Source organism: Ambystoma mexicanum, chromosome 5p (genome assembly GCF_040938575.1).
Source record: "Ambystoma mexicanum isolate Mex_15411 chromosome 5p, UKY_AmexF1_1, whole genome shotgun sequence".
In the NCBI taxonomy this organism is placed as follows: Eukaryota; Metazoa; Chordata; class Amphibia; order Caudata; family Ambystomatidae; genus Ambystoma; species Ambystoma mexicanum.
The window spans coordinates 769074929-769087796 of record NC_090930.1 but is presented as its reverse complement, the minus strand read 5'-3'; positions in this window follow the sequence as shown (position 1 = coordinate 769087796).

Sequence of the window (12868 nt, the reverse complement as noted above, 5' to 3'; positions counted from 1 at the left end):
ATAATTTTAATATTTTCTCCAAACCAGCTGTGTTGGAGATATAATTTTCTAAGGTATTTAGTCTTGTTGTGGCTTGTTGACACAAGGGTAGTGTCATACCATGTACGTCCAGTTTGTCTGTGGAGCAAATTTCAATTATTCGTTGCATTTCGTTTTTCAACATTCTTTCATTGAATTTGGAACAGCTTGCAAGAGTTGGCATTAAGGACATACAATTGACATTGTTGTGTGCTAATTGTTCCATGACATCAGTTGCACATGAGTTATGGCCATAAAGTGCATGGATGTGCCGGGTTTTTAATATTGCTTGTGCTTCTTGAGATAGTAAACCAACTCTAATACTTTTTCAAATGTTGGCGTACATGAGGTCTGTAGATTGGCAAATGTTTTCTGTTAATTCTCTGTATTGGAAATGTTGCCAAAGGTTGACATTTGCTATGCTGCCAACAGTTTTATGGCAGAGTTTGTGTCCTAAGGTTTTAAAAATAGGTTCAGCTTTCACTGGTGTCAATTGAAGAAGATCTCTGAAAACAATAATGTATGTTCCTCCAAAGAGCTCTTCGTAGTTTCTTTGAAGTACTTCTTGTAATCTGAGGTGAATCAAAGCCAACATTAGGTTGGAGACCAGGCTCACTTCATCTATTAGTAGCATTTTCATTTGTTTTAACACTCTGCATAGTTCCATTGTAGCTTCTGTAGAAAGTTTGTAATATTCTAATTTGTTTTGGTGTTCTACTGAAAGGAGTAGTAATTGGTGTAAAATGACACCACCTATGTTGTAGGCAGCTAAACCTGTGGGGGCAGTTACAACAGCTCACAGTTTGTTGTTTGTCAATTGTTGAAGGAACTTGCTGATGATTTTGATTAAGAATGTTTTGCTTGAACCAGCTTCACCACTGACGTATAGTAGTAAAGGTTTGTAATTTTGGCAGGTACATTCTTTATTTTCATGGTGTACACCATGTGCAATTTCTTTTGTTACTTCTGAAAAATGGTACGCTGCTTTTGTTCAATTTTGATTGTAGTACAATTAAGTATTCTGTATCTTCTTAATAGTGACACATGGTGTTTTCTACGTCTGTCATAGCTAATTCTGCCTCATTTGCTATTAGTGGCGCTCCCAGTGGTTCTTGGCTTCCTGTTACAGAAGGTTGACTACTGTTGGGAGTGTCCTTATCTAGTTGGGCCTGAGGTTCATTGTGCAACATTGTTTTGTACTGTGTAAAGTTTACATTGGTTAGTGCTTTCATTTGCTTTGAAAGCGTCTTCATTGGAGTCATGGTTATCTAGTATCTCTTCTTCTTTTCTCCATGGTTTAAAAAGTTGTAGCAGGGACATATAATATAGTTCTTTAGGTTGAGGAGTTTTTAATGACAATTTGATATGATTAAGTAAGCTTTGTTTGGTAAGTTTCACTAAGCTGCCTTCACTATGTGTCACTCTGTATCTACCTTTTTTTTTCATCGGGTTTTATATTATTTTTGTATGTGAAGTTTTGGGCTATGTGGTATAGACACATGGTTTCCAAAGTGGTACTCCTGCTTGGATAGTATGTGTCTAGTAAATTGTTTTTCAAAATGTCTTGGCTGTTGGGATCATTTTTGGCTATTGTTTCTATGTCGTCGTGTGATTTGAGAATCTTTTTCTAGATTTAGCAGGACCAAGACTTAGCCATACTATATTTTCAGATTTTCCATACAAAGCAGTACAGGTTAAACGATCTGCAGCTTCATAGCAGCCACATTCTCTATGAGAGGGTATTTTTATGCCTAAACTGTACAATTTCTGAGACAGTGTTTTGTCTGATGATAGGTCATTCCAGAGGTCTTGAAGCTCTGTTTTTTCTGCTTTTGTTAAGTAGTCTGTAACATATTGTGCAACTGCAGTGGAATTGTCAGCAATGTACTGCACATCTATGTTTGCATTCCATAAGAGGGCAATGATTGCATTGTAATCATTGATATATTTTCTTCTTCTGTTCTTTTTATGTAATATGTGTTCTTCGGTGATTTACCTTTAACACTATGGGCCTCATTATAAGGTTGGCGCTCCCGTGATGAAGGGGGCTGGTACGGAACCGGCCCCCTTCATTCCGGGAGTGCCAATTATGAGCTTCCCATAGCGGGACCTGGATCGCATGCCTGGTAAAACCAGGCGTGCTTTCCGGGTCCCACGAGGGGAAGAGAGAGGTAATAACGGGCCAGATTTAATCTGGCCGTTATTACCTCCCTCCCCATTCCCATTGAGCCCTATGGGGGCTCAAATGGGAATGAGGATGGGTTCCTGCAAGGAGGAATTACCGGGTCCTCCTATGTCCGAGTAACCCGGTAAGTCCCCATTGCAGGAACCCGGTAATGGAGCCTAGAACGGAGGCAGCCATGGAACTAATAGGTCTAGGGAAACCAAAGCAGCATTTGGTGTAGTATTTCCCTTTGTTTTTGTATTTGCGATGAAAATAATTGCCACATTAGTGTCTTTGAAATTGTACAATTTGTGCATGAAGATCACTATTTGTTGCTTCTGATGGAATTTCACAAGTGACATATTTTTCGATAAACTGTAAAACAGTGGCATCACTGTTTTGAGCAAATTTAGGAGCATCTTTAATCCATAAAAGCATGTGGATATGTGGTGCTCCTCTGGCTTGGTATTCTTTTCTCCAAAAGAAGTGTTGCACTACTCCGAGGGGAGGAACAGTTTTATTACAAATAAAGTGTAGCATAGCAATAAAACAATGATAGAAATATCTTGAAACATTTACAGGATCTAGAGAGCTAATTGATTGTAAAACCTCATCTTTTACTTGCACTTTTTGTAGCAATTGCGTAGCTGACATATTTTGAAAGTGGATTCCTGATTTCAATGTATGTGCAACTCCGTAACATAGAGTTGATAGTTCACTTTCAAAGAGTAGGTGGAATATGTATTCCACATTTTCTCTAAATCTGGGATCTTCAGAATACATTCGTAATGAATGGTATTCCAATGCTGTTATCTGAATACGTCTATCATCGTACCTCCCTCCTATGCCACTAGGAAAGAGTAGAGGAAAAGCATGTGCTTCTATACTTTTTTTCCCATATGCTAATTGGTGATCCTTTGGTTTGTCACATTTGGTACGTTTCTAGTCCATCATCTATGGGGTCATTAGAGTGTAATGGATGAATTGTATAATGGTCTAAAATATTGGATACTTTAGCAGGATCTAGAACTTCAAATTGACCAGTTTCTGGTGACTCTTGAATGAGTTTAGTGGTTTCCTTCAAGTTTTCTTCAATATTCATTTCTTTGTAGTATTCATTATTATCTTTTGATTTTGCAAGTCCAACTTTATGTAAGTCTACGAGTTGTTGCCAAATTCTTTTGTCTTTTGTAGGTACACCATTTACTAAGACAATTAAAGATTGCTCTATTGGACGTTACACTCGCAGAGTGTTCACATTTTCTTTCAGATCTAATGGTAAATAAACTACTTTGCCACAAATGCCTTTCACTAATTCAGAGTGAGGTAATTTTGCTGTTTTTGGTTGAAGGCATATTATTGCTTGAAATGGGTGCACTGTTTGAATTATGATGCTCTCATATAAATTGAGTTGTTGCAGGGGTTTTGGTAGTGGGAATAATTCTAAGATATGTGTGATAGCACATGAAGGAGTTTGGTTGTTGTTAGGTTTTGTAGTGCACTAAGTGCAAAGAATTAAGGGGTCAGTTAATTCATATTTGTTTTCTGCTATAAGGTACAGAGCTAATTCAAACCATTTGGAATCTTCATTGTATTCTATTTTGTATGTTACATCTACAGTGTTTGTGTTACTTTTATAACAAATTCTGCGGCAACAGACAAACACATAGTTTGGTACTTCAGCAGATGTAATTTGAAATTTTAGTATTTCTTTTTTGTATGTGTGTAGTAGAAGGTTGCCGTCTGTAGAATGGTTGCTAGTCTGTTGTAAAGGTATTGCATTTTGTAAGTGGCTTTCACTTCAAAAATATTTTCTCTGGATATGCTCTATTTCTTCAAGTAGGTCGTTGGCTGTACCATGTAGAAGATTGTTATTTAAATTGGCTAGTGCTAAAGCAGAACTTTTAGCATAGTACATTTTATAGACTAGATTTCTTATAGTTGAATGATGTGTTGATATCATTTTGATATGATGGAAGATGGTTTTGCAAATAGGTCCTGAAATGCAGGCTAATGAATGTCCTTGTAGTCCTGTGTGTTTGCGCACTGAACAGGTATCCATATTTTGTAGTAGTCTTATTTTGATTTTGTCTTTGCCTTTCACATACTGATTGAGGAACTGGCGTAAAGATTTGAAAGATTTTTTGGCAATGTTACACGGCCATTTGTATACTGGACGTTCTGGTTCAGCTGAATGGAGAGGTGATACTGCATTTTCTGGGGACATTTTTGTAAGCAGCATTTCTTGTTCCATAATGGTATTATTAAGTTTTTCATAGCCTCTTCCACTGCTATGTATGGCAATTATGTTTGTTTGCATTTGATTGCATGCTTCTTCATTGAAATATGGGTCTGTGCTGGTGGTGTGACTCCATTCACTGCCACAGATATTAAGGAAGTTATTTTTGTAATTTAGTAGTTACTTTTGTTAGTGGTTTCATTCTGTTTAACACTAAAATAAATAACTTCCTTTTGTGAAGGATTGCACTGTATATCAAAGCTTCTAAAATTAATTTTCTACGTAGGTTTTAAGGGTTGTGCATGATTTCTCTCCTGTTTTCATAAGATTTTGAAGGACTCTGTGGCGGAACATTTTTTCTAATATACTTTTTTTGGTATGGTTACTTGCCACTACATCAAGATTTATAGGAGCAGAGTTGGCAGTAGTGGTAGCTGAATTGTTGTTAATCACTTTTTGTTTCTTTTTACATTTTGAAAGAGGAGGGAACGTTTTTGTACTGGAAGCTTCTTTTGTTTCACTTAATGAATCTATTAGATCTTTTGTTTGAACTTTTTGTACAAATTCTGCTAGAGATTGATGCTTATTTTGGACATTGTTATTCTCATTTGCTCTACTTCTGCGTTGCTTTCTATGGACTTGGTTCTTGGTAGGCATTCTTTGAGGTATGTTGAAAAAAAAGAAAGGTATGGGTTGGGCTGTTCTGCAATGTATGTGTGCTGTGTGCATGAGTGTGTGAGTATGATGGTAAGGATGTATGTGGTGGTGTGTGATTGTGCATTGGGAGATTGGAAGGCTATTCTTGTATTTGTGTGTTACTATATTTGGGTTCAGATGACAGTACAAAGTAAGCTAGTGGTGAGGTGAAGCACTAATAATAAATCTAATGGTATAGAATTTAAATAGTTATTTGTTCTGTAATACTAACATTCTATGTGCTGAGTTATGTCATTTGTGCATCGAAAAACTGGGATTTGTGTGCCATTCTGCCTGTTAATCCCTGTTTAACAAATGGGGATTTGTGGGTAGAATGGTATACAAATCTCTGTTTTTTGGAGCACAAATTCCATGAATCAACTGCACAGTGAGTTTGAGTAACAGTAAGAATATTATGGTAGTATTTTACTTACTTCTTTTGTTTGGAATGAGCAGGTTTCTTCTGAGTTGTTGTTTGTACTTCAGATGTTGCTGCTTTTCAGGAGAGTGGTCTTCACTGCAATTGTAAAAGAAAGAAGTTAGTGATTTTGTGTGTTTATAGCACTGATGTTAATCTAACATTTATTTTTATGTTTTTGTAGTAGTATTTTGATAAGTGAACATAGTGTGTGAATGCAGTTTCCTTTGACTATGTGCAGGCTTTTTATTTTACTTACAATATGTTAGTTCAGCATGCTTTAGAATACTAAGTGAATGAAACTCACTTGTTTTTTTAAGGCTGTGTTATTGAATATTAGGATATAGAAGAAATAATCATATACTTATTTTGCAATTTTTGTAAGGTAAATAGCAGAAATTGTATAGAAAAGCATGGAATGTATGCATTTATGAAGGTATTGGTAATAAAGCAGAAGAATGTGAGTTATAGGCAGAGGTGTTATTTCAACTGGGAGCTTTTCAATGATACTGTCTATCTGTGTGAGTGTATAAAGATGCATGTACTTATCCTGGCTGTGTGTAATTTTGTAATACACTACTACGTGTTTTTCTACAATTATACTGTTATTTCTCCCATCTTTTAATTTTATAATTTTTAGATAGCTTTGTGTGTAAAAGAAATTAGATAGCAGACAGGTTTGGAAGTGACAGATGATTCTGGCAGATGGGAAAAATGACAGTATTTTTTTTTTATGGGTTGTACAGGATAAGTGGCAGTTACTCTGTTTATATGCATTCATAAGAGTTGTTCATGTACTGTGCAGAAAATATGCATACCTGTACTTTGTATTCTTGCATATGGATATGCTTGTAGCTGCAAGTAGAAATCTTGGAGACTTGTACAGTAGTTTTTGTAGTAGGTGCTATCCAATGATATGAGACTTGTACTCAGAGTGATCACAGTTCATTTGAAGTGCTGACCTCTGATGATGGATTTAAATGTAGAGTTCTTGGATGTGATTGGTGGATGGTTGTGTGATTGCTTAGCTGTATCCAATGAGGGAATGGCACAGAGAGTGAAGTGGAAAGGGTAGAAGGGCTGTCCAAGAGTTATGCTGTCTGCGAACACCGCAGCTGTCCACAGACAGGACGTGCCACATCCGGGGTTTTCCTGCAAAACCAGCATGGAAAGGGGACTGTAGGGACCAGCCAATCAGATGTTGAGGTTGTGGATTTGTGTTGAAAGAGAGTGTAGTGAAGATGGCAGAGGTGGAGAAAGTCAGGGTTTTGGTGCTTGGAGATATGTTTGTGCATGGTTTACAGCAGTATGCTCAATGCAGGCATGTGGCAAACAATTTTGATGTTAAAGGAGTGGAGGTGGTGTGGAGCACTGTGCCTGATTGCAATGTACAGGGAATTGTACACGTTTGTGAATATATGACCAGGATGAACAGTCCCCATGTGGTAGTTTTGCACTATGACACTTTCCATTTGGGCTATGTCATTGCCTCTACTTTGTTGGCAGATTTGGAACACTTGGTTCAAGCAGTAATGATTATCCTTCCAAATGCCAAAATGATTTTTTCTGGATTAGTACCAAGGGCATTATGGGACAATAGTTCTGTTTTTTGTCCTCAGCAAAACATTGATAGGTGTGCAATCAACCGAGGCATGTGCGCTTTCATGCTTAGAGTTGGTATTTTGTTATGTAATAATGAGAATATTGATTCTAGTAATGCTGTTTATTTTAAAGAAGATGGCATTTACTTATCTTTCATGGGAAATCCTTTGCTGTTCTGGAATGCAAGGGTTGCTTTGGAGAAGGTTATGTGAAGATTTTAGGAGTAAACTATGAAAAAAAGAACAAAAATACAAAATAACAGGTGCCTGTCAAGCATCTGCAAAATAAACTGCTCTTTTTAGAGCCAACATCAAAGGGGAAATGTGTCACACTATTTAATTTACATTCAGCATACTCAGATATTCGATATGTCCGCAGACACAGCGGTAGTCCATGGACATCGCGTATTACATACAGGGATTTTGGGGTGGAGAGGCATGCAAATCATAAAGAGAAGAGCAAGGGATTGGTCAATAAAGTTTAGTGGGTGTGTTGTGTAAGGAGAGAGTTTGTCAGAAAGTCTTTTTCCTGAGAGAAGAACAGATAGCTATGGCTGTGTGTTTCAGAAAACAGATTATCTGGATTTCGGGAGACTCATGGATACATTGGTTGGAGATGCATGCAGAACACTGTGGAGTATCTGCAGATCTTGAATTCCCTCATGTGGAAGTACACTGGCATGGAGTGTGTGGAATGAAGTGGATGGACTTGGTACCTCTCTGTGCTAGTTTGGAGACAGAGCATCATCCAGACATAATTATAATTCATTGTGGAGGGAACAGTTTAGGACATGTGTCTGGAATTTCATTGCAATTTGCAATGAAAGAAGGATTTGGGAAGGTTATGGATATGTTTCCAAATTTCCAAGAAATTTTTTCTCATTTTGCACAGAGACAAATGTGACTGAGTTCTTCTTCATTTGGTCCACAAATGGAGAAAGCGAGGCACAATGTAAATAAGGCTGTTTGTGCCTTTCTAAGAGATGTTGGCATGTCCTCTTTTCACAATGAAAATATTATGTTTCGTAGCACATACATTTTTCGCAGAGATGGAGTCCATATTACTTATGCTGGTAATCAGATTTTTCTGAGAAATGTACAAAATGCATTATGAACCTTTTTGGAATTACAGCCATCCATTTTGCAGTAAGTGTTGACCATTTCAAGTTTTTCAAACACAAAAAAACACTACCAAAAGGCTCTTTTCTTCCCAGAGAAAAGTGCAATGGTTATGATAGGGCAGCACCCCAAAATGTTAGATGTCCGCAAACTGTCCACGGACTTCTACAAAATGCACAGGGCCCTGCTCCATTTATTTACCACTTCTATTTTTAGACTGTGAAAGGCGGCTCTGAAAAGAGCCTTATTTTTTGGGGATTTTTGTTGTTTTATATTTTTTGTATTTTTACACACAACACACTAGGAGAGGAGGGGAAAGGAGGGTATGGAAGGGACACCAACCACGGGGATAAGAAAGGGCAGGTGGAGAGAGGAAAATGTAGGGTGGGCCTTATTTAGGTAGTGGGCAGACCTTCTCATGTTCCTTGACCATAGTCTTGAAAGCACTCCGAAGACTCTACCCCCTGCAGAGTACTGCGTTGCAGTACATACACAATATTGTGATCCTAGAAAGGTAAGGGTCAACAGCATTGTGAATGGCCTGTGAGGCAGCTGGAGGGATGCGCTGTCCCACAGGAGTGTCTCTTTTGGTGACAGGAGCTGAAACAGAGGATGTGGTAGAGGAACTCAACCTACTACGTTGATCGCAAGGTACAACCTTGTGAACGGCCCCACCATGGAACAACCTTAGGTGTCGCTTCATAGATGTCGTACCAAAGCTGTACAAACCAGGCATCCCACGACTCAGCACCATGTGGCACTGATTGCAGGTGAACTTGTTCGCACATGCATTTGGCACTCCACTCTGAATGGTAAACAACCACCACACCCAAGACTCACGGAGATTACTGGTAGTAGGGACTTTCACTACCTCATCCTCTTCATCCTCTTCATCCTCCTATACAAACTCACGTCTGTTCCCCTCTGCAGGCCCTTGGGGAGGTGGTGGAGGTGGAGGGGGTGGGGGTGGTGCTGAGGCAGATGTAGTACCAGCTGGAGTAGCAAACATATATGCCATCAGGTCTGATGGAAAGCAGCAAGAGCAGCAAAATCAGGAAGATTAGCAGCCAAAGTAGACAGTGCTCTGACAGATAGCCAGAAGCACAATGAGGATGAGCTCTGGGGTGTGGCCTTTTATAGAGGTGCAGGTGCGCACTCCGCAGACAGCCGCGCTCTCCGTAGACAGATTGAAAACCCCAAAAAGGTTCAAAATTTCCAAAAAGTATATAGAAAGTCAGGGTCATTGTCTGGGACGTGTGCAATGATGAATATTTACTTGAAAATACTTTGGATTGCCTAAAAAAAGTAGTTTTGAAATGTTTGCGGTCCCGAACAGAGACCGCAATTCAGGACACACGCTCAGCGTGGGTGCGATCACATGATGACGTCGTGAACACGTCCGCGAAGGGAACCGGTGTCCGCAGGACACCAAATGCACATGAACGGCTGTGTGCATGTGCGCCGGTGTTCTACGGACAGTGTTCGGGTCCTCAAACTAATTAAAAGTGCGACACAAGTAATACGGACAGTTATGGACAGGTGCGATGTTCGTAGGACTTATGGGTGTGGTGTGCATGTGCGTAGATGTTCTACAGACAGTACGGATAGGCAAAGTGTCCTTAGAGCACCTCCATTTGGGTTAATTGCAAACATTCCGGAACACCGAATGTGTTCTAAGAACAGTTCCATGTTGCTTGCAGACAGTACAGACAGGTATAGTGTCCTTAGGACACCTTCATTTTGGTTCATTGCAGACATTCGGACAACAATTGTGTTCTAAGAACAGATCCATTTTGCTTGCGGACAGTGCAGACAGGTATAGTGTCCTCAGGACACCCCATTTTGGTTAATTACGGACATTCTCGACACCGAAAGTGTTCTTAGAACAGTTCTATTTTTTTTTGCGGACAGTGTGGACAGGTGTAGTGTCCTTAGCACACCTCCATGTTGGTTAATTGCGGACATTGCGGATACCTAGTGTGTTCTAAGAACAGTTCCACCTTGTCTGCGGACAGTACGGACAGGTACAGTGTCCTCAGGACACCTCCATCTTGGTTAATTGCGGACATCCCAGACATCTGCGCTGTCCGCAGACACCTAAATTAAAACACACATATTATTTTTTATTATATACAGATATAAATTTATGAAAGAGACGGCGAAGCAGAAGCTGACACAAACACAGGGGAATTAGGGGTTTGGAGAGGATGGATGGGAGGGGATGAAGGGATGAATGTCTCATTAAAAAGGTTTTTCTTGGTGTTCAGGGTTTGGGGATAGTTGACTGGGACATGGAGAGGGGGAACAGGTGCATGTGGGACATTGATATATATTTTTTCTTTTATGTGGTCTTCCGCAAAATGTTTAAAAAGATTGAAATTTTCCATAAGCATGTCCATTTTTTTTCCATGTGTTGCAGAGTATTTTCTAATGTCTCTTTTGGTGTATTATTTTCAATGTTTGTATGGTCTGTTAAAAAAATATATATATGTTAAGTACACATAAAGTAATGGTTATGAATTTGCTAACATAGAGAAGTGTGTACCATCAGTATCACTGTCTTTAGACATTTCCACACGTGGGACATTTTCCTCAAGCCATTCCAAAGTACTGGAAATTTCTGTGTAAAAAAATATATTACTTTTAGTGTACCAAATACAGAAATTTTAGAAAAATAAAAGAAAAAAGAAGTTTACTTACTAGTTTCTGGTATGTTGTGTTCTTACTGTTGTGTAGGTCTGCTGTTGCTCTTAGGTGTGCAGTTTCTGTCAGGTAATTATGTTGGAGGCATATCTTTTTTGTTATGTTATATTCCATCTCAGTACATATGGTATTTAAATGGATGGTTGATATGTTACATATATAGGTTCCATTTCTTATTTATTATTACATATAATGTGTTTATGGGCTGCTTTTTGAACTTTTTCAGTGTTTATATAGCATGATAGAACAATCTGAGATACCCCCTGAGTTTTTGGGTAGTGTCGCACAGTTCGCGGACATCAAAATCACTAGCAGGATATATTTATAAAGTAACGGAATCCTAGTAAACATCTATCAAATTCACACTATGTATATGTGTATTCAGTAAAAAAAAGAACGTTGATAAAGGGATGTTATGGTTAAGTTGTGCTACTAAAAACCTTTGAAATTCAGTAAAAAAAACTGTGTTAAAGAGACGTTATGGTTGCAAGCAAAACCAAAAAACCGCTGAAATTCACCAGTTATGGTAAGCTATGCAACCATAACTCGTGCCACCACCGTGCATCGCTACGACTAACACCCAGGACATCAAAGATGACATGACAAATGTCATTGATGACATCACTGATGACATCACATGTGTATTTACTTTTTATAAAAACTCTGTACAAGGGATTTTCATTATAATGTTGACAGAAAAAGTGTTAAGGAGCATTGGAATAGATATCTTGAGCTATGTAGTGCATTAGACAATACATTGATATAAATAGCATTCTATTATGAAGTTCTTAAAAATATACTAAGCTACTCCCCCCCTGCTCATGCCCCATGTCTTCCTCCTGTTCCCACCAAACCCTGCTCATGCCCCATGTCTTACTCCTGTTTCCCCCACCCCCCGCTCATGCCCCGTGTCTCTCTCCTGTTCCCCCAACCCCTGCTCATGCCCCATGTCTCTCTCCTGTTCCCCCACCCCCGCTCATGCCCCGTGTCTTCATCCTGTTCCCCCACCCCCGCTCATGCCCCGTGTCTTCATCGTGTTCCCCCTGCTCATGCCCCGTGTCTTCCTCCTGTTCTCCCCACCCCCTGCTCATACCCCGTCTCTCTCCTGTTCCCCCGCCCCATGCTCATTCCCCATGTCTCCCTCCTGTTCCCCCCACCCCGATCATGCCCCATGTCTCCCTCCAGTTCCCCCACCCCCTGTTCATGCCCCGTGTCTCTCTCCTGTTCCCCCCACCCCCCGCTCATGCCCCGTGTCTCTCTCCTGTTCCCTCACCCCTTGCTCATGCCCCGTGTCTCCCTCCTGTTCCCCCACCCCCGCTCATGCCCCGTGTCTTCCTCTTGTTCCCCCCACCCCGCTCATGCCCAGTGTTTCCTCCTGTTCCCCCCACCCCCAGCTCATGCGCCATGTCTCTCTCATGTTCCCCCCACCCCGCTCATGCCCCGTGTCTACCTCCTGTTCCCCCACCCCCGCTCATGCACCATGTCTTCCTCTTGTCCCCCCCACCCCCGCTCATGCCCTGTGTGTCTCTCCTGCTCCCCCCACCCCCGCTCATGCCCCGTGTCTCCCTCCTGTTCCTCCCACCCCCCACTCATGCCCTGTGTTTCCCTCCTGTTCCCCCCACCCCCTGCTCATGCCCCATGTCGTCCTCCTGTTCCCCCCACCCCCGCTCATGCCCCGTGTCTTCCTCCTGTTCCGCCCACCCCCCGCTCATGCCCCATGTCTTTCTCCTGTTCCCCCATCCCCTGCTCATGCCCCATGTCTCCCTCCTGTTCCCCCCACCCCCGCTCATGCCCCGTGTCTTCCTCCTGTTCCCCCATCCCCTGCTCATTCCCTGTGTCTTCCTCTTGTCCGCCCCAGCCCCCGCTCATGCCCTGTGTCTTCCTCTTGTCACCCCCGCACATGCCCCATG